At 40.4% G+C, this 23,328-nt stretch overlaps 1 protein-coding gene and 1 pseudogene across 1 annotated transcript in view; one reads left to right on the top strand and one right to left on the bottom strand.

The window, feature by feature from the left end:
* LOC134730504 (putative inactive beta-glucuronidase-like protein SMA3) overlaps window positions 1-23,328 on the top strand; it is a 49,504-nt gene that overhangs the window by 22,591 nt on the left and 3,585 nt on the right. The gene's annotated exons all lie outside the window — the stretch shown is intronic.
* LOC134730503 (putative POM121-like protein 1) lies at window positions 11,344-23,319 on the bottom strand (annotated as a pseudogene).

Genomic DNA, 23,328 nt, shown 5'->3' with positions numbered 1-23,328 from the left:
ACCCTAATTATTTCCTTATCTGATCACTTTAAAGTCATTCAACAAATCATAATTGTGCCATTGTTAACATCAGAAACTGAAAACCTACTGTCAAAAGTGAGCTAAAATATCACTATTTGGATTTATTTATAAATTTAATTTATTTTATAAAAAGATTGACTTTCAATTTGAGAATAACATAAAAAATCAATTCATTCCTCTGTGCATCAATATTGTATCATTGGTAGTTTAAACTTTTCATCTACTATTAGATTGCATGCAGGACTTTATATCTAATTACTCTGGCAGATGTCCTTTAGAAAATTCAAAAATAAAATGCAGCAATTCATATTGGCAGATTTACTATTGAGACCAATGCTTTCTTAACTAAAAGGTTTTGTTTAAAATCGTTAGTTTAGCAAATCTGATAAAGATTTTTGAATATCAGAGCATTTAAAAGAGATTCTTACTTTACATCTGGCATATTTCTCGTATTACATATTATAATTTCATTGAACATGGCTGTCTATAAAACTATATGTATGATCCGGAAGAGACTCAAACTAAATTAAGTTTTAACAGCCATCAGTTTATTTTAAAATGACACAGGCATGAAAAATGATCTATCAAGGTTTGTAAATCTTATTCTGTTAGCTATTGCTAGAGATAGTCTAAAGATATTCTACTTGGAATTTGAGATCAAGACAAAGATTTTCTATTAGTAATAATATTCAGATTATTTTTATTTTAATGTATAAATTTAAAATTCTTAGAATATTTTCAACAATATTTTCCATTTCTAAATTTATTTTATTTCTAAAGAAATATAATTACTTTATTTATTAACTTTTATTTTCAGTTCAGGGGTATATGTGCAGGTTTGTTATATAGGTTAAACCTATAGGTAAATAGGTATACAGGTTATTTTGTCACCCAGGCATTAAGCCTATGCGCATTAGTGAAAAATGTTATTGCTTTAAATATCCAAATTATTCAGCTGCATTTGATCTCATTCTTTAGTCCAATGTAAATAAGAGTAAAACAATGACATTTAAGGCCACCAGGCTATTCTCATTTTCGGAAAAATGCTGGATTACATTACCAGCATATTAAATGAGAATATCAAGGTGTAATATCTCCCTAGAAATTGTCTCACCTTCAATACTGTTGACATTTTTGGACCTGATAATTTTGTTGTGGACTCTAGCCTCGTATTATAGGAGGTTTACCGGTTTTCCTGCCCTAAACTTACCGGATGTGAATAGCACACTCCACTACCTACAGCAGTAAAAACTAAAGTTGTCTCTAAACATTGACAAATTGTCCCTGGTAGTGAAAATCACCCCTGGTTGAGACCGTGTTGTTGAAAATAAAACAAAAACTTTCACATCAATAAATATGTTAGGCTGTGTATGTTAAGGATTAACATTAAGACAATATGGAGCAAGCACTACATGAAAGCAGTGACGATTGGGAATTAGTGGCACATTATCCTAATAGTTAATATAGTGACTGTAATATCTAAATATCATCATATAGAGTTTTTCTTAGATTTTTTCATTAGTATAACTTAGGATGTTGTGTATGTTACACTGTATATACTGTTATTTTGAGAGACAATTTTGGGAGATTTTGCCAAGGTATTTTCAATTACAGGTCTTTAATACATTCTAAGCAAGTGGGTCTCAAAAATGGGAATTTTACACCCCACATTCTTCTTACCATCCGGTGGACATTTGTCAATGTGTACAGATATTTCTGATTAAAAAAAAAAAAACTGTGAAAGAGAGGGTGTGCTACTGGCATCTGGTGGTCGAGGCTAGGGATGTTGCTAATCATCTTACAATGTACACGATAGTTCCCCACAATGACTTTGAGAAACCCTGCTCTGACACTACTGCAGGATGAATTTTAAGCACAATTATAAGAGAGGACCTAGATATTGAGTTTTAAAAGGAGAAAATATAAGTACAAAAGAAGAATGAAGATTGTTATAACAGGGGCAAGTAGAAGTTAGAAGAAAATGTGATCAAGTAAATCTACATTTTAGAATAGTACTGGAAGTTATTATCAGGTGTTACAGACAAGTTTGAGACTTCTGTAAGTGACCTAAAGAAATTATGGACACTGCAAGACTAAATAATCATTCATTTAGGAAGGAGCTTAAAAGCACTTTCTCAAGGCCGGGCGAGGTGGCTCACGCCTGTAATCCCAGCACTTTGGGAGGCCAAGGTGGGCAGATCACGAGGTCAGGTGATCGAGACCATCGTGGGTAACACGGTGAAACCCCGTCTCTACTAAAAAATACAAAAAAATTTAGCCGGGCACGGTGGCGGGCGCCTGTAGTCCCATCTACTCGGGAGGCTGAGGCAGGAGAATGGCGTGAACCCGGGAGGCGGAGTTTGCAGTAAGCCGAGATCCCGCCACTGCACTCCAGCCTGGGTGACTGAGTGAGACTGTCTCAAAAAAAAAAAACTTTCTCAAGCATGCTAAGTCACAAAATTTGAGTTATCCTGAGCTTTTTTTTTACTTTAAGCTATCAAGCCATTGTTTGGAATCTTCAGAACCTCTTTAGAGTTTGGGATTTAAGAGTCAGTAGGTAGATAGTGAGCTTAAGATGCCAAACACAACATATAAAGCTATAAAAATCCATATGACCTTGAAAGATTAAATGGAAGCCCAGCACAAAACAATTGCTGAGTATATTATTTACATTATCTGAAAGTATGCCAAACAGACACTTTATATGTTAATAAAGATATGAGAAAGAAAATTCCAAAGAGTTTCTAAAAAGTGAACAACCACAAAATTTCAATAGCTTGCAACAAACATTTTCTTCTTCTCACTCATGTTACCTGATGGAAAATCAAATGGCTGCCTGGAGACAGCATGGAGGCAGAGACTGATTACTGAGGTGCACAAGAAAACTTTTCATAATGATGGTTGTGAGTGTAGTGATATTTCCAAAAGTATATATATCTATATATCTATATATCTCAAATTTGACCACATCACACATTTCAAGTATACTGAATTGACTGTGCATCTCTTATTATACCCCAGGAAAGTTGAAGATATGACAATGAAAAAAAAATTCTTCCACCGACTGCCCATCAATTTTCTTCTCATTAGCCTCACAGATTTCACAGTTAATTAAAGGGAAGATGCAAATATGTTCAAACTGTACATATTCTGAGGCCCATACCTTGCCATTAGCTCAATAAAGAGAGACATTGTCCCTGGCATGAAAATGAAAAACTCGCACACTCCCTATGTGGCTTCTGGACACTCTAAGACATGAACACACTTTGGGGGCTCACCCTGTCAGGCTTTGCTCTTAGAGCTTAGATGAGAAAAACACAAAAATAAAACCAAAAGGTGACATTTAGATGCCCATCAAGGAAGATATGTTGGGAACTGGACAGGTCAGGGCTTTAAGTACTGTATCTTACTGTATGTTTAAGTACTGTATGTTACTGTAGAAACTTACCCATTTTCCCCTCAGAACAACTCTGTCTCAGGAGGTGAGTCTGAGAGCTACTGTTTCTTTGTAAAGGTTTTATCTGATCAGGCCCACGGTCACCACGTCAGCCCCACTGCCCCTAAATAGTTTGAATCTTGATGTTTTGATTTCAAAGACTTCTGATTCTAGCTACATAGCTTTGTCCATTTCCCACCTTACCACTATTTACTTTGAATTTTGTTGCATGCCGAGACCAGTGACTGCCACAAATGTGACTGTTCCTAGAATCTGCTTTCTGCTCTGATCTTTAGTCAGTGTGCAGACTCTAACATAAACTCCTTTCTATCGTATTTTCTTGAGTCCAAGAGCCCATAGATTGTATAATGCACTATTTTATGTCCCGTTAAGCAAGTAATTCGCATTGTGGCTAATTAAACTAAGACATACCACTGAATTGTAAAATGCATTATATTTTCAGGAGATATTAAAATATGAAATGTATGGGTCTTGGAATAGATGAATTGTGACAGTATCTTTGGAAAGCTAATTGAGTTGCAGCATTGCTTAAGATGTCTTTAAGAGCTGACTTCCTTTAGTTGGAATACATATGTAAATTATTTGCAGAGGAGATTTACCTCTTTTATCTCATTCATTTGTTTATTCGATCATTTATTGATATCAGTATGGACTAAGGAAAATTACATTTTTGGGTATAATCCAAATATAATACCAATTAATTTATTGTGTTGCTAAAATTATTCTAGAAATTGAAAGACCTTTCACTTGGCCCCTGTGCTTGTTTGACATATCTCCCAAATAGACTTTTGTTAGTATTTTCATAATTTCTGGCACTAGAGGATGTCCCAGGCTCATCTTGTGTATTTTCTTCCCCATTCTTAGAATCAGCCACTTTCAAAGACGCCCTGCTTTCTATATATGAAATCAATATTTAAGTGCTAGCTGTGCTTGTAGCTAAGGGAGTATCAGTTTTTTCATAGCTCTCTAAGATGAGAGAGCAAAGAAACAATGTGTATATTCTTACACATATATAGACACATATCTTTAAATATTTCTATATGTAAACATCTATATTAGTCCATTATCCCATTGTTATAAAGAACTACCTGATACTAGGTAATTTTTGAAGAAAAGAGCTTTAATTGCCTCACAGTTCCACAGGCTGTACAGGAAGCAAGGATGGGGAAGCCTCAGAAAACGTACAGTCATAGCAGAAGGCAAAGAGGAAGCAGGCACATCTTACATGGCTGGAGAAGGAGGAAGAGAACTAAGGGGGAGATGCTACACACTTTTAAACAGCCAGATTGTGCGAGAACTAACTCATTATCACAAGAACAGCAGGGAGGAAATCTGCCCCCATAATCCAATCCCCTCCCACTAGACCCCTCCTTCAACACTGGCGATTACAATTGGACAAGAGGTTTGAGAGGGGACAAAATGTAAACCATATCACCATCTATGTCTATATTAAGCTAAACATGGGTTCTTACTGATGTCACTACCTCTAACCTAGTCCCGCAAGCATCAATGCCTTCCTGTATCTCTAAACCCCCACTCCAACAATAAAAATCCTGACTCTTACTTTGTGACATCTATTTAGTTAATTGTTCACTTCCAGTATATGTATATAGCTGTACCAGACTTGCTAACCTGCCCTTAGTAGAAGAACATCTTTATCAACTAAATTAAATGCCTTCGTACAAGTTTCTTTTGCCTTTCATCTTAAGAGACTGCACTCATTTTCAATATCACTTTGACTAGCACCCTTTCCCTTAAGTCCCTCACTGAAGTTATTTTGTATGGTTCATAATAGAACTAGATAAATTTGTAACAGTCTGCATTCCATCCTGAGATTCTACAACCTTTTAATTAATTTTTTATTAAAAATATAACTTTTATTTTGTTAAATATTAGCACTTCTGTGCCACACTACTATATATAAATATCAAAAAAAGGTCCAGAAAGCTATAGAAAATTTAAGTAAAGTGCTGAATGTTGAACCTAACAATAACTGGGCTAAAGTAAGTACAGAAGGCAATTTTTTATTTATGTAAATTTATGGGATACAAATATAATTTTGTTACCTCCGTAAAGTACATAGTGTTGAAGTAAGGGTTTTAGAATATACATCACCTGAAAAATGCACATTGTAGTCATCACATAATTTCTCATCATCCCCTCCTCCCACCCTCCTGACATTTCCAAGTCTCTGTTGTCTATCATTCCACATTCTATGTCCATGTGTATACATTATTTAGCTTCCAGTTATAAGTGAGAACATGCAGTATTTGTCTTTCTGTGTCTGATTTGTTTCACTTAAAATAAAGACCAGCTACATCCATGTTGTTACAAAAGACATGATTTTACTCTTTTGTATAGCTGAATAGTATTCTATAGCGCATATATGCCAGATTTATTAATCTAATCATCCACTGAGGGACACATTGCTATTGTGAATAGTGCTGTGATAAACATATGGGTGCAGATACCTTTTTCATATAATTATCTGTTCTCCTTTGGGTAGATCTCCAGTAGTGGGATTGTTGGGTGAAACTGCGGTTTTATTAAGAATGTATATTCTGTAGTTGCTGGGTAGAATTTTCTGTAAATGTCAGTTAGGTCTGTTTCATCTAAGGTTGAATTTAAGTCTTATGTTTATTTGTTTTCTGTCTTGATGATAACATTTACTGCTGTGAGTGAGATGGTAAAGTCCCCCAGTATTATCGTATTGCTGTCTATTCCTTTTCTATGTCTAGTAATATTTATTTTATGAATCTTGGTGGTCTAGTGTTGGATGCATATGTGTTTAGAATTGTTATATCCTCTTGCTGAATTGATCCCTTTATCATTACGTAATGACCTCCTTTGTCATTGTTATACTGTTTTAGATTTAAGTTCTGTTTTACTTGATATAAGTATAGCTATTCCTGCTTGCTTTTAGTCTCCATTACATGGAGTATCTTTTTTCACCCATTTACTTTAAATCTGTATGTGTCTTTACTTTTCAGTCTGTATGTGTCTATATGTTTCTTGTAAGCATAATATTTTTGGATCATTTTTTAGTTCGTTCCATCAATCTACCTTTCTTTTTTTTTTTATTTTTAGATGGAGTTTCACTCTGTCATCCAGATTGGAGTGCAGTGGCGCAATCTTGGCTCACTGCAAACTCCGTCTTGCAGGTTCAAGCGATTCTCCTGCTTCAGCCTCCCAAGTAGATGGGATTACAGGTGCCGGCCACCACGCCTGGCTAATTTTTGTATTTTTAATGGAGATAGGGTTTCACTATGTTGGCCAGGCTGGCCTCGAACTCCTGACCTCGTGATCCACCCACCTCGGCCTCCCAAAGTGCTGGGATTACAGGTGTGAGCAACTGCACCTGGCCCAACATCAATCTATATATTTTAAGTGGAATGTTTAATTCATTTACATTCAAGGTTAATATTAATACATGAGGTTTTCTTTCTGCCATATTGCTATTTGTTTTCTACTTGTTTTATAAGTTCTTTGGGGTTACTTTTTTGTTTTTCTTTCTGTCTGTCTCTTTGTCTTTGTGGTTTGGTGGAAATCTGTTGTGTTGCTATTTGATTTCTCTTCCTACTTTGTGTGACTGTTTTACAAGACCTATGAGTTTGCTACTTTCATGTGTTTTGACGATGATGCATGTTGACCTTTCATTTTTGTGTTTGGGACACCTTTGAGTATTTCTCATAGGACTCGTTTAGTGGTGACGAATTCCCTCAGTGTGTGCTTGTCTGGAAAATACTTTGAATCATTTCAAGAAAATTAGCAATGAGTTATGTCAATCAAGCCATTGGTTTGTATTTGGTGGCACATTTACTCTGTATTATTTCACACTAGAACCATCTGAGTTAAGTTTTATTATTTGCTATATGTTGCAGATGAAGAAACTGAAGCTGAGAGAGGTTTAGTGAATGACTAAAGAGGTTGTCAGGCTGCAGGGAAAAAAAAAATAAAACTGTATGACTAGCCTGCAAGGCTTCCCAAAGTATGCAGCTTATTATTATTGGTCACTTTTTGAGTACAAAACGCTGTGCTATGTAACAAAATAATACAATGTACATATGTATAAAAGTTAACATATACATATCAATTAACATAAGCATAACTGTAATCACATATACTGATAAATAAAAATACAAAGTAATATATGGTAATGCCCCAACCATTTGCCTAAGTTTCATGTATTACAGAAGTTTTGAGGAGGGACTTCAGCTGTATGCAAATCAGCAATTCGGGTTGTACAGCTGATTACCCATTAGTTCAGAATTTTAATAATTTAAAATGTATTTATTAAGAACCTAACAATTGGAAGACCTTACAATAGGTGGGAAAATTCGACAGATGAATAATGCTTAGGAGATATCAGCATGTTTTGGAAGGATATTCCCGTGAAGAGAAAAAGTGTTGTGGGAAGTGTGGGAAGTGTTATGGTGCGAGAGTAATATAGGTTCCAGCGTGTGTTTACATTATTCTGTTGGAGGTGTTGGGGAACCTTTCATGGAAGGTGTGTGGTAGACTGTGTGGACAGGTTTCCTCAACCTTCGTTCCACTCTTTGAAGAGGTTAGAAAATTAAAACAAAACAAAACAAGCAATGCAGCTTCCCTTGAGCCAGCTTTATGAATGCAGCTTAGACCACTTACCCATTGTTTGCATATGAATCAGACTTAGAAAAATGGAAGAGATCAAAGCCTGTCTTGCTATTGTTGATTCTGGCAAGTGAAATCATGGAGACAATAGTTCAGAAGTAGTGGAAGTGGTAGGATTCAATATCCTTGTGCCTAATCCCCAGTTTCATGGGCATAAGAAGCTTAAAGTTTTAATAGTAGGAGCATCTTTTTGACCCAGGATTGCAGAAATGATTGCGTGCCTTTGAATTCAATAACTCAAAACCTTCCTCCATGCCACAGCTACTTTAGTTATTTTAGCTCTTCCTATTGTATATGTATGAAATGCACTTTCTGCTTAAGATACCGATTGCGGTTTTTATTTCCTTATTAAAACCTTGGAAAAATATAGCACTTAAATTATGTTTTGTAGAAATTCACTAAGCAAATAAAGCTAAAGGGGGAGAGAGTTAACCTTCTCTGCCCCCTTTTTATCAGAAGTCAGTTGTAGAAGAAATACACAATTTTTACACAATTCTAGCACCATCTAAGTTTTGTAGGTCTGGAACACAGAGTGGTTAGATGAGCATTTCAGGAGCACTATAGTTGCAAAGTTAAGCAGTCACCACAATTTTATGTGTCATACAAAGATTTTTAACTCTATGTTTAAGCAACGAGCCTAGAAGCAAATGGTATTTCCATCAAGAATTGTCTCATATAAAGTAGAGCATTTTGGAAAATGAAGTTATTAATAGATAAAAACATGTTTATACAGTTGGTTTCTAAGTATGACAAACCTATTTCTTGGTAAATTGCAAGCCCATTCCACCTGTGTTTATAGGCTCATTTGCCTAAAAATCTTGGGATTTTTTTCTGATGATCTATTAAATTTTCTTTCTGATTATCTTTTCTAATGCCGTAATAGCATTTCTAACACTGTAATGAAAGAGAACAAAAGTACACACTTGCTCATCATTTACTAATTCTAAAAATATATATTGAATACATCTATGTAGCAGGTACTGTGGTAGGTGTGGAAGATATTTGAGACAGGTAACAAGCCCAACATTACGGAGCTTAGCATCACCACATAGAAGAGTTTTTAAAAAACATAGATAAGTGAATAATGATTATAAAGACAAAGAGATTCTTGCCATATAATTACAGATAAGCAAATTTAGGATGTGATGAAAGATTTTGATATTGGTCTTCTGATTTGGCTGTAGGATGAAGTGTTTATAAGTCATCCCAAGGAAGAAACAATTCAGATGAGAACTATTCAATGGATTTGCAATAACAGTCCAAAGATGGAAGAAAACACTTCTAGGTAGACAAAATTGCAAGTATAGAGAATCTAAATTAAGAGAGAGCTTAGCTTTCAGATGAATTAAAAGATTGTGGTGATCAGAATGTAGAGATTGACAAGAGACAAATGAAATAAAACTAGAAGGACAAGTAGAGGTTTGTGGGTCAAGTTTTTTAATTTTATTATAAATGCACTGATACTGTTCTGAACATTTTCTTATGCATGGAAATTTAATGATTATGGCTATTGAAAAATGTAACTCTTCATTTATATTTTTCCGAGAATGAAATCGGTGGAATTGCTGGGGGGTGAAAATGTCCAATGTGAAACAGGAGGCTAATTTAAGAAGATACTGCAGAATTGGTCATGATGGCTCAAACTGCTGTTCGTAATAGAGAGAAGAAAATGGATAGAGTTACATATGGATGAGAGTAAACTGACAAGGCTAAATGCTAAAATGTGGGTAGTGACAGAAAGTAGGTGTCAAAATAGACTTCCAGGAAAAGAAAAAATTGGTCTACAAAAGAGCCAAATGCTGATCTGGGTTACATGATCCTGAGCAGATGCAGATGTAATTGGTTAAGTAAAGTAAGTTCTTAAGATAGATTTGGCCTGGCGCTATACATTCTAGAGCCCCTGAAGATAAGTGGGATATAAAACCATGGGAATGACTGTATTTGTCTAAGGAGAGAATTTGGCAGAAGTAAAGGAGACATAAGATGAAATGCAGAGGAAATTCACATTTAATTGGCAGGTGTAGGAAGACAAGGAGATGACAAAGGGAACTAGAAATGAGTAATCAGAGACAGAAAAGTAAAAGTAAGAGTAGAATGTCATGGAAGGCAAATAATTGGAATGTTTCAAGAACAGGGAAATGGGCAATAAAAGAGAAGAAAAAAATAGTGACCAGAGGGTATAGTAATGTGTAGAAATTCATCCTGCGTTAGGTTTGATTGCTTAGACGTTTTATATAAAAATCTTTCCCAGAGAGGAATAAAACAGAAGTGAGTTTAGAGAAAGAACATACGATTTAGCCAAAAGGTGGGAAAAGTTAGGAAATGAAGAATAAATATGTTTAAAGTTAATGTTATGGCTACTCAATGTACAACCTCTTTTCTTTCGTTATTTTTAATTGTCATATTTAAAAACAGTAATTACCACTTTTAAAAATTGTCTTCTTATTTGTTACATAAGAAAATGCATTAATCCAAGCCACATAGTATCATTTATATTAAGACTGTCGAAACATTACTAGAATTACTGGAACTATTAACCTAATGGCCTGAAAATTTCAACTCACTTCCCTAGCTGTCCTGATGATCATTAGTGAAAGGAAAGACTCCATTAAATAATGCTTACTTATAGAGAACTGGTTATATCTGTCTCATTTCCATACATATATCTATATAAATTAATTTGATTAATAAAACAAACACAAGGCACAAACAACAAAACACAATTTATAAATGTCATTGAAAAATGCATGCCTCTACAATTTGGGTATTTGTAATTGTAAATTGATATACTTCATTTTTTATCCAGGAGTTACTTAGATTGAAACTTTACCTAATGTATGATAAAATAATATGTGATTAAATTTAAAAACATGATGAATTTATTTAAAATTGGCTTCAATAATGTCAGAAAGTTAATAAAATAAAACGATTCCTTCAAAGACTGCACCTGTTTATTGCCTGAGATTATCTCTCTTGGCCACAAATCAATATTACTTTCTTTCATTCATCAGTGATAAAGCTTTTCAATAATTCTAATTTTAAAGGATGATTACAGCAAGTATATAGTCATTGATTGCTTAAAGGTTGCAGCTGAAATGAACACAATGGTAATTTTATTTTTAATAAATGAGCCCTTTTGAAAAGTCAAGCATTTTTCCTCTCACAAAACTTTGTGTAATAAGGTTATAGATTTGATCATGTATGAGTTTGCACTGTGTGTGTGTATATATGTGTGTGATTTCAGCGATAAAGTTCACTGTTCCACAGCTGGCAATTTCTTCTGCTTAATTGAAAATTCCATTTTAAAATATTTCTTTAAAGTTCTAAAATGGGTTTAAATGGGTTCATGAGCTGTAATACTATTAAAAATATATATATCTACATATTTGTTGATTCTCCTCAGTTTAAGAAGTGGAGCTTCATACTCCTCCCCTTGAAGGCAGGCTAAGCTGAGTGACTCCCATCTAAGAAATAAAACACCACAGGATTGGAATGTTACCTTCTGAGACAAGGTCACAAAGGCTAGGGTTTTAATTTTGAGTGAACTAATTTGCTCCTTACTGGTGTTTCTCTCTCTTTCTCTCCTTCAACTCTTTACGAGCCCAGCCACCATGCAAATAATTCCAAACTATCTTTTCTAGAAAGCTCACATGAAGAACCGAGGCATCCTATCTGATATCCAGCCAAATGATTAAACATTCTAGAAGCAGACTGTGATGCACTGAATTTGTGAAATCGTAACCCCCAATGTAATGATAGTAGGAGGTGGAGCTTTTGGTAGATGATAGTCTGTCTTCATGTTGGGGATTAGTGACTTGATTATTATTTTTTATTTTTATTTTTATTTATTTATTTATTTTTGAGACAGAGTCTTGCTCTGTTACCCAGGCTGGAGTGCAGTGGCGCCATGTCAGCTCACTGCAACGTCTGCCTCCTGGGTTCAAGTGTTTCTTCTGCCTCAGCCTCCTGAGTAGCTGAGTAGCTGAGACTACAGGTACGCACCACCACACCTGGCTAATTTTTGTATTTTTAGTAGAGACGGGGTTTCACCATACTGGCCAGGCTGGTCTGGACCTCCTGACCTCGTGATCTGCCTGCCTCAGCCTCCCAAAGTACTGGGATTACAGACGTGAGCCACTGTGCCCAGCCGGGGATTAGTGCCCTTATAAAAGAGACCCCAAAAAGCGTCCTTGCCCCTTCTGCCATGTGAGCTAGAGGACAGTAATCTATGAACTAAAAAATGGGCTCTGACCAGACACCAAATCTGCAAGCACCTTGATTTTGCACCGTCCAGCCTCCGGTACCATTAGAAACATTTCCGTTGTTTATAAGCTACCCTGTCTATGGTATTCTGTAGCGACAGTGCAAACAAACTAAGACATGGACCTTCCAACACAAGTTAAAGTCTTCAGGGGATGCTGCCTGGGTCAACAACATGACAGCAACCTTTACTCATGAGAGACTTCGAGTCAGAACCACCTACCGAAATCCATCATTTCCCTGACTTCTATAAATTTGTCATACATATTTGTTATTTTAAGCCATTAAGTTTTAGGGTAATTTTTAAATGGAAAAATACATGATCATAGGTAAAACTATAATTAATAGAAAAATCTAATGGCAATAATATTTACCATTGATGGACCGTAAAAACTCCATTAATTATTTGCTTTCCGTTTATATTTATTTTGGGATTTCTTTTTTAAGAGAATGGCACCTGTGACAGCATACTGTTAATATTACCCTTGTATCGTACTTTACCATGCCATCTCTGAAGAATATTACAGACCATTTTGGAGCATGGTGAATAACAAATTTTTACTTTAGGAGTTCACTTGAATAGTCATTTTTATATTTGTGACTGCAAGTCACTTTTAGGGGCTGTACTTCCTTAGTACTGGTAGCATTATTATCCAATGGACTTTTATAGCTTTCATTAGGTTTTCTTTTGTTTTTGTTCTTTAAAGAACATTTTACTCAACTTAGTATTTCATTTTTCATCTATATTATGAGGCAGTAAGAGTCTTCTGTTTTTCCAAAGTTGAGACTGCTTTATATTTATTTCATATTGTCTACGGCTGTGGTGTTCAATACATTAGCCACTAGCCACATGTGGTTATTTAAATAAGATAAAATAAAAATTGGCCGGGCGTGGTGGCTCACGCCTGTAATCCCAGCACTTTGGGAGGCCGAGGCGGGCAGATCATGAGGTCAGGAGATCGAGACCATCCTTACTAAGACGGTGAAACCCCATCTCTATTAAAAATACAAAAAATTAGCCGGGCGTGGTGGCGGGCGCCTGCAGTCCCAGCTACTCAGGAGGCTGAGGCAGGAGAATGGCGTGAACCTGGGAGGCAGAGTTTGCAGTGAGCCAAGATGGCGCCACTGCACTCCAGCCTGGGGGACAGAGCGAGACTCCATCTCAAAAAAAAAAAAAAGAAAAGAAAAAAATTATTAAGTTCTTTAGTTGCACTAGCCATATTTCAAATACTTGATGGATACATGTGGCTAGTGGCTAACATAATGGATAGCACAGATATAAAACATTTCCTCGTCATGTAAAGTTCTATTGGATAGTGCTGGTCTGTAGCTTATAGGATGGTATCTTAGTCTGCTTCAGCTGCTAAAACAGAATACCATAAATTAGGTAGCTTAAACAGTAGATATTTTGACCAGGCGTGGTGGCTTATGCCGGTATTCCTAACACTTTGGGAGGCCGAGGCAGGTGGATAACTTGAGCTCAAGAGTTTGAGACTAGCCTGGGCAGCATGGCAAAACCTTGTCTCTACAGAAATTAGCTGGGCATGGTGGTGCACGCCTGTAGTCTGAGCTACTTGGGAGGCTGAGGTGGGAGAATTGCTTGAACCTGGGAGGCGGAGGTTGCAGTGAGCCATGATCGCACCACTGTACTCCAGCCTGGATGACAGAATGAGACTCTGTCTCAAAAAACAAACAAACAAACAAACAAACAAAAACCGAGATATTTCTCACAGTTCTGGAGGCTGGAAGTGCAAGATCAAAGTGTTGGCAAATTACGTTTCTTAAAGAGGGCCTGCTTCCTAGATTGGAAATGGCCATCTTCTCTCAGTATCCTCACGTGGTAGGGAGAAAAGCAGCTCTAGTGTCTCTTCTTATAAAGGAAGTAATGCCACCATAGGGGCTCTATTCTCATGACCTCATCTAAACCTAATTCTCTCCTAAAGGCCACGCCTCCCAATATCCTCACCTTGGGGGTTAGGGCTTTACCATATGATTTTTTTTTTTTTTTTTTTTTTTGAGACAGAGTCTCGCTCTGTCTGTCACCCAGGCTGGAGTGCAGTGGCACAATCTCGGCTCTCTACAAGCTCCGCCTCCTGGGTTCACGCCATTCTCCTGCGTCAGCCTCCTGAGTAGCTGGGACTAAAGCGCCCGCCACTGCGCCTGGCTAATTTTTTGTATTTTTAGTAGAGATGGGGTTTTACCATGTTAGCCAGGATGATCTCGATCTCCTGACCTCGTGATCCACCCGCCTCGGCCTCCCAAAGTGCTGGGATTACAGGCATGAGCTACCGCACCCGGCCTATCATATGAATTTTGAGGGAACACAAACATGCAGTCTGTAGCAGGTGGTAATAGGCTGATATATTACACTTGTTGATGTAAATCTGATAGGTTTCTTTCTCTCCAAGGACAGCTTTTTAAATATTTAACAATACCAATAATTTTTCAGGTTCTGTGAGAATTTTATAATTTATAATTTGCAAACTTAAAATAATCTATAATCTATTTTGTCCTAACAATTACAAATATATTTTTTATTTCAGATTCTATATATTCCTACCAGATGGAGATAATTACAGCTTTAAAAATTTTTATTTTTTCATTTTATTTCACATATTGACATTAAATTTTTATTGGCACATAATAATTGTACATATATACGGGGTACAATGTGATGTTTTAATACACGTACTCAATGTGTAATGATCAAATCAGGGTAATTTGCATAATGATTTTTCTGTAGGGAGAAAATTCAAAATCTACTCTTCTGGCTATTTTCAAATATATGATACGTTATTGTTAACTATACTCATCCTACTATGCAATAGGACACCAGAACTTATTCCTGGGTTCTACATCTGTTTATTAAGCCAACCGAGGATTGGAAATATTGGAAAAAGAAATTGCGTCTGTACTGAACATGTACAGACTTTTTTCTTCTCCTTATTCCTTACACAATATAGTACAATAACTATTTGCATGACATTTACATCGGATATTATGAGTGATCTAGAGTTGATATGAAGTATATGGGAGGATGTGCAAGGGTGATGTGCAAATACTGTGTCATTTTATATCAGGGACTTGAGTATCCTTTGTTATCCTCAGGAGATCCTGAAACTAGTCCCCCATGGATACTGAGGGCTGACTGTATAGTCCTATCCTCACGGAACTTTCATTCTAATGAGGGAAGACTGACTGTAAACAAAATATATGTAATAGGTGGTGGTAAGTACCGTGGAGAAGTAACAAATGGGGCAAAGTGAGTTATACAGCTCCATTCTTAGAAACCTTGGAGTACTTTTCTTAGTTTATACTCGTGGTGGTTTCCTTTTGTCTCCTTTATTACATGGGACTCTGACATGTGCCCATAGCTAGGGTGGCAGTAGGATCTACCCGATAGTCGGGTGGCAGTAGGATCTACCCGAAAAGCATCCTGCTGATACAGGACCAAAGCATCCTGTTGTTCTCGAGCCTATAAAAAGAGCTAATGGTCTTGCTTCTCTTAACTGTGGCCTCCTACACTGTGTTTTGGATGATTGGTGATGTCTTGGATATTCTGTTTCTTTGGAACTTTGAATATACAACACTTTACTAGGGAATTAGCAATGGAAGCAGAGCAAAGATGTACAGAGGAAACAATGCATAACTCTGATGGAATTGAAGTCATGAGGCAGCAGAAAGCTTAAATTGCAGCTTTAAAAATTTTTATTTTTTAGAGGGAATTTAATTGGGAGTAACAGCAGTAATAGTTAACGGAGCCAGAATGCTTGAGTCATATAATTGCAAAGCAGAGTTGGGAGCAACAGATGCTAAAGAGTAGTTGCTGTAGTTCCTCTTTGGGTCGTAGGAGCAGTTGTCATATTACCATATAGCTACTGAATGAAGAAGAGTTCTTAGTGAGGCCTGGGTGAACAGCTCTTCTTAGTATTCTGTGTGACCCCATTTGACCTTCTAACAAATCTCTAAGTAAATAAATAGCCCCTAAGGTAAACTAAGTTTTTCTCTGCTATTTTTTTGCTTGAGAGAGCTATAACTGTAATAGACTTATATTTCTGAACATTTTAGTGCTTGCCAATATTTGGTAATATTTATGTTTCCTATATTTGTAATGAACATTCTTCTTCCAGTACATTTTTTGTTAAATTATTGTTTCACGCATAAAAGTTCACCTTTTATTGTATAAAATTGACTCAGATTAATTTATACACATTGACAATGGGTAAATAGAATTTTTCAGATTATTAAAAGCTGAAGGATGCCCATGTAAGCAAAAAAAAAAAAAAAAAAAAAAAAAAAAAAAAACCAACAAAAATAAACCCAAACCCCTCAAACAATTTCGAACACAAAACATTCTTCTCATGCCGGCATCCCTGCTTGCAGCTGGGAAGGGGGCAAGAATCAGCGAGGTGACCTGGGCTGAGTCCCGGGAGTGGGAAGAGGTGGCAGGAAGGGGATCTGAGGAGGAGAACAGGTGGTCTGTGCTTCTTCCCAGACACGGGAGCTGTAGAGGGGACCTCTGCAGCAGATGCTAGGGGGGCCACTAGGCCCAGGCAGTCTTGGGACTTGGGTCTGTCCTGCTGTGCATCCATAGTGGGTGCTTTAGAAACGGGAGGCCCACCAGAAGCCCCTGTTGCAAGTGAGGACAGTGTGGGAAGGCCGTGAGGGTCTGCAGTCCGAGATGGCCTTGTCCTCAACATGCAGTGCACTGTTGATGCGGGGCCTAGAGGCCTGGGATCTGGGGGAGCCACCCCTGGGGGCGAGTGTCTGCCCTGGTGCTGTATCTGCCTTATTTTCACACCGGGTGTGACCCGAAGAGACAGCCTGAGGTCCATCCTCACTCACTGTCTTTGAGGAACTGAGGGCCAGCTGGCAGCGGATGAGGCTGGCCCCCTCCTCCGCTTTAGTTCCGGGAGGCCTTCCGTAGAACTGTGGGAGCTCGGGCTGGCCTTTCGTTTGCGGCACGATCTGGTCCGGGAGGTCTGGGATCTCTGGTTATATCTCACTTCTGACCTCTGGGCACCGGCTGCAGCTGTGGCTGAGGCCCAGAAATGTGAAGGGCCTCCATCCACTGCATTGAGTAGTGACCCCGACGTGGGGTTCAATGTGGAGTGGGGAGGGGCTGCCGCGGCAGCTGCAGGAGCCGACGTGCCAGGCCTTGTTCTTCTCATGCCCGCATCCATGCTTGCAGCTGTGAAGGGCGCAGGAATCAGCGAGGTGACCTGGGCTGAGTCCCGGGAGTGGGAAGAGGTGGCAGGAAGGGGATCTGAGGAGGAGAACAGGGGTCCTGGTGGTCTGTGCTTCTTCCCAGACACGGGAGCTGTAGAGGGGACCTCTGCAGCAGATGCAAGGGGGGCCACTAGGCCCAGGCAGTCTTGGGACTTGGGTCTGTCCTGCTGTGCATCCATAGTGGGTGCTTTAGAAACGGGAGGCCCACCAGAAGCCCCTGTTGCAAGTGAGGACAGAGTGTGGGAAGGCCGTGAGGGTCTGCAGTCCGAGATGGCCTTGTCCTCAACCTGCAGCGCGCTGTTGATCCGCTGGAATGCCGCCTCTTTTTCCAGGTGCAGGTCTTCAGCCGTGACCCGGTACCCCAGCTCTAAGGGAGGTGGCAGCATTAAAGGCTCCCCTCGCCTGCGTGGCAGCAGGGCAATCCTGCGTCTACGGGGCCTAGAGGCCTGGGATCTGGGGGAGCCACCCCTTGGGGCGAATGTCTGCCCTGGTGCTGTATCTGCCTTATTTTCACACCGTGTGTGACCCGAAGAGACAGCCTGAGGCCTGTCCTCACTCACTGTCTTTGAGTAACTGAGGGTCAGCTGGCAGCAGGATGAGGCTGGCCCCCTCCTCTGCTTTAGCCCCGGCAAGCCTCCCGTGGAGCTGTAGGAGCTGGAGATGGCATTTCGTTTGGTGCTCGAGCTCGTCCAGGAGGTCTGGGATGTCTGGTTATATCTGATTTCTGAGCTCTGGGCATGGAGGTCTGTCTGCAGAGGCCTGGGCCTGGGCACAAAGGGAGAGAGGCCTCCATTGTCCCACAGGGGCCGAACTGTAGACCGTGCATCCCCGGTGACCTCGGGGACCGTTCTCTGATCATCAGGATTTTCTTGGACTCTGAGGTCCTTGTCCTGCTCAGGCATCCCTGCCCCGCTCTTTTGCTCCGCTGGCCCCCTCCTCCACTTTAGCCCCAGCAAGCCTCCCGCGGAGCTGTAGGAGCTGGAGATGGCATTTTGGTTGGTGCACGAGCTCGTCCAGGTGGTCTGGGATGTCTGGTTGTATCTGATTTCTGACCTCTGGGCGTGGAGGTATGTCTGCAGAGGCCCGGGACTGGGCACAAAGGGAAAGAGGACTCCAGTGTCCCGCAGGGGCCAAAATGCAGACCGTGCATCCCCGGTGACCTCGGGGACTCTTCTCTGACCATCAGGATTCTCTTGGACTCTAGGGTCCTTGTCCTGCTCAGGCATCCCTGCCCCGCTCTCCTTGAGGGCCCTCAACACTATCTTCCCTGGAAACAAGTCTGGGGACAGCCGGGTGTTGTGGACCCCAAAGGGGTGACTACCTGCTCCTGGGCCCCACAGAGTGCTTGTGCTCAGTGTAGTGGCTGAGCTGGGGGATGCCCTGGAACTCGGAGCACACAGCACTGGCTTACTGTGGTACCCGTGCAGTGAAATTGAAGGCAGAATCACCAGGATGGAACACAGGTCTTGCAGGATGACGGAAAACCTTCTTAGAGTTGTCTTGACACCACTGATGTCGAGTGTCCGGGTGCTTGTAGGATGGCCTGCCACTCAGTCCAGGGGCAGGAGCAACGGGGAGATCCCACAAGCAAAGTGAACTGGGGGATGGGCTGAAGGGGCTCCAGGCAACTGAGCCCTACTCGCAGGTCCTCGGCCTTGGCCCAAACAGGAATGAGGGGCACAGAGTGCCCGGGTAACCGCTCCTGGGAGCAGTGGGGAACCGTCGGATGCTTGAACTCTCGAGAGCTGGGCTCTGAGCGTCCTCGTCCAGCTGCCAACTCGGCCAAAGGCTAAGCCAGCAGATTCTTCTGTTGCCGGGCAACGCGCCTTCTAAACCTGAGGGAGTGGGCGCGTGAGCACATAATGGGACCAGTGACAGAGCGACCATAATGGATTAATAAGCGCAGCCAGGTACCCGTGCAAGGCACTTGCTGGCAATGGCAGGAGGCGGACGTGGGGGTTCGTGCAATAGGTACTGGAGGGAGAGACGCGGGCACAAAGGTCACGGGAGGAACAGGTGCCCACAATGGCTGCATATCTGCCCGTGGATCACTGAAGATTCCTGCTGTCCTGCTGAGGTGGAGACTGCAGTGAGCTGAGATCGCACCATTGCACTCCAGCCTGGGCAACGAGTGCAAAACTGAGTCTCCAGATAAAAAAAAGAAAAAGAAAAAAAAGAGGCTGGGTGTGGTGGCTTATGCCTATAATCCTAGCACTTTGGGAGGTCGGGGTGGACGGATCACGAGATCAGGAGTTGGAGTCCAGCCTGGCCAACATAGTGAAACCCCATCTCTAGTAAAAATACAAAATTTAGTCAGACATGGTGGGCAGGAGAGAGCACGTGCAGGGGAGCTCCCATTTATAAAACCATCAGATCTCATGAGACTTATTCACTACCATGAGAACAGCATGGGGGAAACTGCCTCCATGATTCAATTATCTCCACCTGGCCCCACCCTTGACACATGGGAATTGTTACAATTCAAGATGAGATTTGGGTGGGGACAGAGCCAAACCATATAATTCTTCCCCGGCCCCTCCCAAATCTCATGTCCTCACATTTCAAAAGCAATCATGCCTTCCCCAAAGTCCCCTAAACTCTTATTTCAGCATTAACTCAAAATTCCATAGTCCAAAGTCTCATCTGAGACAAGGCAAGTCCCTTCCACCTATGAGCCTGTAAAATCAAAAGCAAGTGAGTTATTTTCTAGATACACAGGGATACAGGCACTGGGTAAATACACTCGTTTCAAATGGGAGAAATTGGCCAAAGCAAAAGAGCTACAGGCCCCATGCAAGTCCAAAACCCAGCAGGCAAATCTTAAAGCTCCAAAATGACCTCCTTTGACTCCATGTGTCACATCTAGGTGATGCAAGAAGTGGGTTCCCAGGGTCTTGGGCAGCCCCGCCCCTGTGGCTTTGCAGGGTACAGCCCCCCTTCTGGCTGCATTGAGTGTCTGCAGCTTTTCCAGGCACACAGTGCAAGCTGTCAGTGGATCTACCATTCTGGGGTCTGGAGGATGGTGGCCCTTTTCTCACAGCTCTGCTTGGCAGTACCCCAGTGGGGACTCTGTGTGGGGGGCTCCAACCCCATATTTCCCTTTGACACTGCCCTACCAGAGGTTATCCATGAGGGGCCCCCCCCTTCTCCCCGGCAGCAAACTTTTGCCTGGATTTCCAGGCATTTTCATACATCTTCTGAAATCTAGGCGGAGGTTCATGAACGTTAATTCTTGACTTCGGTGCATCTGCAGGCTTAACACCGCCTAGAACCTGAAAGGCTTGGAACTTGCACCCTCTGAAGCCATGGCCTGAGGTGTACCTTGGCCCCTTTTACCTATGGCAGGAGCAGCTGGGATGCAGGGCACCAAGTTCCTAGGCTGCACACAGCAGGGGGTTCTGGACCCACAAAACCATTTTTCCTTCTAAGCCTCCTGGCCTGTGATGGGAGGGTCTGCTGTGAGGGTCTCTAACATGCCCTGGAGATGTTTGCCCCATTGTCTTGGTGATTAACATTTGGCTCCTCATTACTTATGCAAATTTCTACAACCCAGTCTCCTCAGAAAATAGACTTTTGTTTTCTGTTGCATCATCAGGCTACAAATTTTCTGAACTTTTATGCTCTGCTTCTTCTCGAATGCTTTGCTGCTTAGAAATTTCTTCTGTCAGATACCTTAAATCATCTCTCTCAAGTTCAAAGTTCCACAGATCTCTAGGGAACTCTAGAAAAAAATTCTTATTTTCACTCTTTCCCGCCTATCTTATGCCTGTTTCTAATACAGGTGCACAATGCCTGCAGTGTCTTTGCATAGTAAGAGTGACTTTACTCCATTTCCCCACAAATTCCTCATCTCCCTCTGAGACCACCTCCGCCTGGACCTTATTGTCCATATCACTATTAACATTTTGGTCAAAGCCGTTCAACAAGGCTCTAGGAAGTTCCAAACTTTCCCACATTTTCCTATCCTCTTCTGAGCCTTCCAAACTGTTCCAGCCTCTCCCTGTTACCCATTTCCAAAGTTGCTTCCACATTTTCGGGTATCTTTACAGCAGCACCCCACTCTACTGGTATCAACTTATTGTATTAGTCTGTTCTCACACTGCAAATAAAGACATACCTGAGACTGGGTAATTTATAAAGGAAAGAGGTTGAATTGACTCACAGTTCTGCGTGGCTGGGGAGGCCTCACAACCATGGTGGAAGGCAAGGAGGTGCAAAAGCATGTCTCACATAGTGGCAGGCAGGAGAGAGCATGTGCAGGGGAACTCCCATTTATAAAACCATCAGATCTCATGAGACTTATTCACTACCACGAGAACAGTATGGGGGGAACCGTCCCCATGATTCAGTTATCTGCACCCGGCCCCACCCTTGACACGTGGGAATTATTACAATGCAAGGTGAGATTTGGGTGGGGACACATCCAAACTATATCAGTAGGTTTTGACTTCTTGCTTGATTGCTAGGTTGCATAGAGGACAAACATGGAAATTAATGAAGTACCTTAATATCTGGCTTCAGATCTTAGACAGGATCAGAGGGCCAGCTCAAATTTGCAAGGAGGGGAGGTAGATCCCACCATTTTATGGGTGAATGGCAAAATCAAACAGAAATTATGTGGGATGGGAGATACTGATGCAGGCATCTTTGGAAACATTCTACTTAGCTAATTTTATGCTAGGCTTTAGGTCAAGAAGGAGAGAGAGAGCTGACATGCTGTGGTACACACTTATAGTCCCAGCTACTTGGAAAGCTGAGGCAGGAGGATTGCTTGATCCCAGGAGTTTGAGGTAGTGTGCGATGATCGTTCTTCTGAATAGCCACTAGCCACTGAACTCCAGCTTGGACAACATTGAGACACCCTGTCTCTTAATTAAAAAAAAAAAAAAAAAAAAAGAGGAGGACAGAAAGTGGTCTCAGTTTTTAATGTAAATATTTTTAATGGGATGATGATATTTTAAGATTAATGTATATTGTATATCAGTTAACTATAGGTCAATAATTATATAAAACTTAAGGTACGAAAAACATTTATTTTTGCAAACATATCTGTGAGTTGACTGTTCTTGGCTTGGTGAGGCTGCAAGCTGCAGATAGAGTCTAGGTATGTTTTCTGTGTGTTTGTTCCCCCTTGGATCAGTGGACTACCTGAGAATGTGTTTTTGTCACAGTGATAGAATCACAAGGAAACTCCAGTTCTGGAAGTACATTTTAAGCCTTTGCTTCTATCATGTCCACTAACATTCAGTCAGCCAAAGCACATACCTTGTCCATGGCTAACATTGATAGTATAGATAAATATACCTGATCTCTAGCAGGAGGAACTGCATTGTCTTGGGGAAAGGTTGTAGATATAGGGAGGCGTGATGAGTTGGGAACAATAATGTAGTCTGCCACAAACATATTAAAGTGTAACTGGATATGGTTGATGCAGAATTTTGAACCTTTGTTTTAATTCTGATTTTTACTCTTTTCCCCCTATCTAGTGCCCTTTTGTAATACAGTAATTCTCGTGATTTTTGTCTGAATTGAAATCTTCTATGAGATTAGATTGTCTACGAAAATACAGTCGATCCTCCTTGTTTTCAGCTTTTGTATTTGTGAACTCACCTACTATTTTTTGTAACCCCCAAATCAGTACTCACAGCACTTTCATAGTCATGTGTTTGCATAGAGTGTCAAAGAATTTGAGTTTGAACAGGATGATATTC

Source organism: Pan paniscus, chromosome 5 (genome assembly GCF_029289425.2).
Source record: "Pan paniscus chromosome 5, NHGRI_mPanPan1-v2.0_pri, whole genome shotgun sequence".
NCBI classification, from domain to species: Eukaryota; Metazoa; Chordata; class Mammalia; order Primates; family Hominidae; genus Pan; species Pan paniscus.
The sequence above is the reverse complement of the archived record's forward strand: the minus strand, read 5'-3'. Positions and strand labels throughout refer to the sequence as shown.